The following is a 7,085-nucleotide window of genomic DNA, read 5'->3' as shown; positions in this document are numbered from 1 at the left end:
CACTGAGCCACCCAGGCGCCCATGGTTCAGGTTTTCTATTTCTTCCTGGTTCGGTTTTGGTAATTTATATGTCTCTAGGAATGCATCGATTTCTTTCAGACTTTCAAATTTTTTGACAAAGAGTTGCTCATAGTATGTTCTTATAATTGTTTGTATTTCTTTGGTGTTGGTTGTGATTTCTCCACGTTTACTCCTGATTTTATTAAGTTGGGTCCTTTCTCTTTTCTTTTTGATAAGTCTGGCCAGGGGTTTGTCAATCTTATTCATTCATTCAAAGAATCAGCTCCTAATTTTGTCGCTTTGTTCTACTCTTTTGTTTTCTTTATTTGGTTTCTATTTCCTTGATTTCTGCTCCCATCTTTATGATTTCTCTTTTCCTGCTGGGTTTAGGCTTTCCTTGCTGTTCTTTCTCCAGCTCTTTTAGGTGTGGGGTTGGGTTGCATACTTGAGAACTGTCTTGTTTCTTGAGAAAGGCTTGTATTGCTATATACTTTTCTCTCAAGACTTCCTTTGCTGTGTCCCACAGATTTTGAACAGTTGTGTTTTCATTCTCATTTGTTTCCATGAATTTTTTTCATTTCATTTTTTTCATATTTTCTTGGTTGATCCATTCATTCTTTAGTGGGATGCTCTTACTCCTCCATGCATTTGAGTTCTTTCCAACTTTCCTCTTGTGATTGACTTCTAGCTTCAGAACATTGTGGTCTGAAAATATGTGGAGAATGATTCCAATCTTTTTGTACTGGTTGAGATCTGATTTGTGACCCAGGATGTGATCTATTCTGGAGAATGTTCCATGTGCAGTGGGGAAGAATGTGTATTCTGTTGCTTTGGGATGGAATGTTCTGAATATATCTGTGATGTCCATCTGGTCCAGTGTGTCATTTAAGGCCTTTATTTCCTTGTTGATCTTTTTCTTGGATGATCTGTCCATTTCAGTGAGGGGAGTGTTAAAGTCCCATACAATTATTGGATTATTGTCTATACGTTTCTTTGATTTTGTATTAATTGGTTTATATAGTTGGCTGCTCCTATGTTAGGGGCATAGATATTTAAAATTGTTGGATCTTCTTGTTGGACACACCCTTTGAGTATGATATAATGTCCTTCCTCAGCTCTTATTATAGTCTTTGGCTTAAAATCTAATTGATCTGTTATAAGGATTGCCACCCCAGCTTTCTTTGGATGTCCATTAGCATGATATATTGTTTCCCACCCCCTCACTTTAAATCTGGATGTGTCTTTGGGTCTAAAATGGGGTTTCTTGGGGCGCCTGGGTGGCTCAGTGGGTTAAGCCGCTGCCTTCGGCTCAGGTCATGATCTCAGGGTCCTGGGATCGAGTCCCGCATCGGGCTCTCTGCTCAGCAGGGAGCCTGCTTCCTCCTCTCTCTCTCTCTACCTGCCTCTCTGCCTACTTGTAATCTCTGTCAAATAAATAAATAAATCTTTAAAAAAAAATAAAATGGGGTTTCTTGTAGACAGCATATTGATGGTTTTTTTTTTTTTTTTAATCCATTCTGGTAACCTGTGTCTTTTGATTGGGGCATTTAGTCCATTTGCATTCAGGGTAACTATTGAAAGATATGAATTTAGTGCCATTGTATTTCCTGTAGGGTGACTGTTACGGTATATTGTCTCTGTACCTTTCTGGTCTCCTACTTTAGTTTCTCTCTTTGCTTAGAGGATCCCTTTCAATATTTCCTGTAGGGCTTGTTTGGTGTTTGCAAATTCTTTCAGTTTTTATTTGTCCTGAAAGCTTTTAATCTCTCCTTCTATTTTCAATGATAGCCTAGATGGATATAGTATTCTTGGCTGCATTTAGTGCTCTGAATATATCATGGCAGTTCTTTGTGGCCTGCCAGGTCTCTGTGGATAAGTCCGCTGACAATCTAATATTTTTACCATTGTATATTATAGACATCTTGTCCCGAGCTGCTTTCAGGACTTTCTCTTTGTCACCAAGCCTTGTAAGTTTTACTATTTGATGATGGGGTGTGGACCATTTTTATTGATTTTTGAGGGGGTTCTCTGTGCCTCCTGGATTTTGTTGCTTGTTTCCTTTGCCATATTAGGGAAATTCTTTATTATAATTTGCTCCAATATACCTTCTGCCCATCTCTTTCTTTCTTCTTCTGGAATCCCTATTATTCTAATATTGTTTCATCTTATGGTATCACTTATCTCTCGAATTCTCCCCTCGTCGTCCGGTGTTTGTTTGTCTCTCTTTTGCTCACTTCTTTTGCTCTCTTTTGCTCATCTCCCATGCCTTTTTCGAGCCCAGCTAGCACCATGAGAATTGTCATTCTGACCTCTAGATCTGACATGTTAACAATGTCTGTATTGATGCGGTCCCTAGCAGTTTGTACTGCCTCTTGTTTTTTTTTTTTTTTTGGTGAGTTTTTATGCCTTGTCATTTTATCCAGATAAGAATATAGGAAGAGAGCATAAAATACTAAAAGGGTGGCAAAGACCCCAGAAATGTGTGCTTCCAAATTGAGGGAGAAGAAATGGGTAAGAAGAAAAAAAGTATGTATATATTAGACTGGTGAATAGAACAGAGCCACCCACTTGATTTTGGGTGTATTTTGGTCTACCTCTCTCTCTCTCTCTTTTTAAAAAATATTTTTATTATTTTTTTTCAACAGAGAGATAAAGAGCACAAGTAGGCAGAGTGGCAGGCAGAGGGGAAAGGGGGAAGAAGGCTCTCTGCTGATCAGGGAGCCTGATGTGGGGCTCAATCCCAGGATCTCGGATCATGACCCTAGCTGAAGGCAGCCGCGTAACCAACTGAGCCACACCCAAATGCCCCTGTATTTTGGTCTCTTAGAAGAAACTATCTCCCAAAATTTTAAAGAAAGAAAAAATTTAAAAATACATAAGTATGTATCTATGTATCTATATATATCTATGTATCTATATATAGATATATCTATGTATCTATATACATAGATATATATCTATGTATCTTTAAATAGATATCTATGTATCTATATCTATAGATATGTATATATCTATGTATATATATCTATATATATATATATACATACACACACAAATAAGGATAAACTTGATAAAGGGATGGAATATGACTGTAAGGATGAAAATTTAAAAAAAAATTCTAAAAAAGCAATTGATAAATTGGTTGGAAAAAGAAAGAAAACAAAAAGTGGAGAGAATGTGCTCCGGCTGGAGACTAGAACAAAACCCTGTGCTAGATTTAGGGCATATTGTGATCTATTAGAAGAAATTGTATCCCAAAATTTTTTAGAAAAAAAAAAAAAAACAAACCCTAAATGTATACAACAAATAAGATTAAATACAATGAAGGATAAAACATGACTATAATAATGGAGGTTTAAAAAGATTTTTTTAAAAAGAAAGTTATTGTTAAGATAAACTAGTTAAAAAACATTAAAAAAGGAAGGAAGAAAGTTAAAAAAATAGACCAAGAAAATTAAAATAAAAAAATTAATTTAACTTTGCAAGACTAAAGGATCCTGGGGAGAAAGTCATGAATTCCATTCATTGCTTTCCCCTAGCACTGAAATTCTGCTGTTCTTGATTGGTAAGCTTAGTCTTGGCTGGATGTTCTTGCTGATCTTCCGGGGCAGGAGCCTGTTGCAGTGATTCTCAAATGCCTTTGCCGGAGGCAGAATTTCACCAACCTAGCTAGGGGCTGTGCTAATTAATCTGGTCTGGTTCGCTCTTGGAGCTTTTGTACCCTGAACGCTTTCTGTAGAGCTCTGGAGGACAGGATTGAAAATGACGGCCTCCCAATCTCTGGCCTGGTGGATCCAAGAGCTCAGGGCCCCATTCCTCGGTGTGCCCTCAGAGAAAAGGGGTCAATCACTCCTGTCTCCCTGATCTCCGGCTGTGCTCTGAGCTCACCTGGCCTGTGACCAAGCATTTTTGTCTCTGGCACAGAGCCTCATTTGGAATCTCCAATCACAGTAGATTTCTTTAGCATGCTTCTCTGGAGGAGAGAGCTGAGTCTCCCTGGATCTGCCATTTTGGGGTCCTTGCTCGAAGAGCGGTGGCCTGCCTGTGCTGTGGATCATGGTTTAAGGTAACCCTGAGCTGAGAACTGACTCCTCGGCTCTGTCTCTGCAGCTGGCTTCCCCACTTCAATGCCTGGGAGCTCTGCCACACTCAGACATCCCCAGTCTTTCTATGACTCTGCGGGACCTGGGACCACACTGTCCCCACAAGGGCATTACCCCTGCTTATTTTCTGGAGTGACAACCCTCCAAGGAGCAGACTTCTGAAAGTTCTGATTTTGTGCTCCGTTGCTCCACTGCCTGTCAGGAGCCAGCCCCTCCCGCTATGATCTATCTTCCCATCGCTTTGGATTCACTTCTCCGCACATCCTACCTTTCAGAAAGTGGTTGGTTTTCTGCTCCTAGAATTGCTGCTTTTCTTCTTTTTGATATCCGGTTGGGTATGTAGGTGTTTGAAATGGTTTGATAACTACCTAGCTGAACTTCTGCGACTTGATGTCATCTCAGTCTGCTACTCCTCCACCATCTTACCTCCAACCTGTACCAAGTATTTCTTTGGAGGTGACTTACCTAATCCTCACAACAATACTTTGAGAAAGGTATTTTTATTATCACTCCTATTTTACAGGTAGGAAAATTAAGGTTTAGAGTCATTAATTTTTCCAACATTACATTCAGCAGAGCAAGAATTCAAACTTAGGAAGTCTGATTCCACAATGTAAGCTCTCATCTGATTCCCTCCACATGTGAAAAAGACCTGGGAATTGGGGTTAGAGATATGCTTGAGAACGTTCTCCAAGTACAGCAGCTGGAGAAAGAGCCAGTTCATATTTAGGGTACATTCATGCAACAATAGGGTCCAGTATGTATGCTATGTTCTATGCTATTCAGATTCTATCCATAGTGGGGTGTTCAAGTTTGGATGATACATTTTAACAGGTACTAACAACTGAATATGACTATGATAATGACAGGGGTTGAAAATTATCTCAAGAGAGAAACAGCTGAAAATGTTTCAGTTTGATGAAGGTGTGCAAGGGGTCAGAGAGATAGATGTCTTTGGGAAAGACTGCTGTCCAGCAGGTTGACCATACCTTGATATAATCATTATGGATCTTCACTCTATTCCTAGACTTGAATGTTCAAGGGTTTAATTGTAGCAATTAATCAATATTCAGAGTTGATTATATACTTGGCAACTGACTCATACTAACCAGACCTCTAAGAGACTGATACATATGCTGGAACATAAACACCAAACAGATTTCATACATGTATTAGCTGATTAGAGCACCTTTTTGTTTTTAGAGGGTGTTAAAATATTCTTCTGTCAGAATGTGTATAATGTTGTTATAAGGTAAATTACTACCTTGCAAGTAGGATAAAATTGCAAGCCCTTGATATTTTCTGACTTAGGGTAATAGTCAAAAATTGACATCTTGTGGGGCACCTGGGTGGCTCAGTGGGTTAAAGCCTCTGCCTTTGGCTCAGGTCAGGATCCCAGGGTCCTGGGTTTGAGCCCCGCATCGGGCTCTCTGCTTGACAGGGAGCCTGCTTCCTCCTCTCTCTCTGTCTCCCTCTCTGCCTACTTGTGCTCTCTGTCAAATAAATAAATAAAATCTTAAAAAAATTGATGTCTTGTTATTTTATTAACGGAACTTATTCATAGGAATAATATTCTGTATGTGCTTTTTAACATCTGTATCTTGTCTGCAAATTATTTTTATTTTTTATTTGTTTTGGGTCATTTTTAATTGGATGGTAGATTACTATTGCTTTTTCTTTTTCTACAATGTAAACCATTTTTCAAAATTATGTGTAACATTAGGAAAAATTATTTTAAGTCAATACATTTTTTTAAAAGATTTTATTTATTTATTTGACAGAGAGAAATCACAAGTAGATGGAGAGGCAGGCAGAGAGAGAGAGAGAGGGAAGCAGGCTCCCTGCTGAGCAGAGAGCCTGATGTGGGACTCAATCCCAGGACCCTGAAATCATGACCTGAGCCGAAGGCAGCGGCTTAACCCACTGAGCCACCCAGGCGCCCAAGTCAATACATTTTTATATAAGGAATTTTATATGTTGTGTTTCCTTCCATTGCCCATCAAGTTCACAGCAGTTCCCCTAAAGCTTGACTCAGGTTTTATCTTCCTTATGGGTCTTTTGAAAAGAACATATGCTTAATTCATAGTTGTGCTGTGTTCAGTCAATAATTATTTTAGTTGGGCTTCTTTTATTTCCACTTGACTATGGACATACTGATGACATACTTCAAACATTTTCCCACCTGGAATCCTTGAGATCTAATCTCTTCAAGTGATTTACTTTAGGGCCACTTTTAGGGTCAAATCATAGTCCCTCCCCATTTATCATTCCCAAGTATAGTACAGACTGTGGGATATGCCAATAGCTTAGGTCAAAATATTTAATCATTCGGCCTTTCATAGTTTTTTTAACTGTGTCTTATAGTTCTTTCCCACAGACCTAAAAATTAATTCTGTTAGGAAAGTAAAACTACCTCATTACTCAATGAGGCATTTTCAGTGACGTGGGTCTACAGGAAAGCCTTATGGGGATAGACCTCGGTTACCTATTGGGTTGTTTCTTATTGATTGATATAATATAATATATAGTATATAAAATATAATATGATTTAAAATATAAAATATGATAAAATATAAATGTATGTATATATAAAATATTAATCTATGTTTAAATATTCATATAAAGTGAGATTGATATGTATATGTCATAAAAATGAGTTAAAATTTTTATATATCAGTTACAGTATTGTCTGTCATAGTTCACTTGCTTTTTTACTTTCTATTTTATTTTATTTTAACTCTGGTATAGTTAACGTACAGTATTTATATTAGTTTTAGTAGTAAATATAGTGATTTAAAAACAGTATACATTAGTCGGTGCTTATAATAAGGGTACTCTTTAAGTTCCATCACCTATTTCACCCATCTCTCCTCTGGTAACCATTAGTTAGTTATCTGTAACTTTTTGTTTGTTTGTTTTTTTAAGATTTTATTTATCCACTTGCAGAGAGAGAGAAAGTACAAGAGGGAGAGCACAAGCAGG

General features: G+C 37.9%; 1 non-coding gene across 1 annotated transcript; it reads right to left on the bottom strand.

Moving 5' to 3' along the window:
- Nucleotides 1–6,454: 6,454 nt before the first annotated feature.
- Nucleotides 6,455–6,585, bottom strand: LOC131840071 (small nucleolar RNA SNORA18). The gene has a single exon (XR_009357182.1). It is a non-coding gene; the product is annotated as a small nucleolar RNA SNORA18 (small nucleolar RNA).
- Nucleotides 6,586–7,085: the final 500 nt, after the last annotated feature.

Source organism: Mustela lutreola, chromosome 8, assembly GCF_030435805.1.
Source record: "Mustela lutreola isolate mMusLut2 chromosome 8, mMusLut2.pri, whole genome shotgun sequence".
Classification (NCBI taxonomy): Eukaryota; Metazoa; Chordata; class Mammalia; order Carnivora; family Mustelidae; genus Mustela; species Mustela lutreola.
Note: the sequence above shows the minus strand (reverse complement) of the source record. Positions and strands in the feature narration are given on the sequence as shown.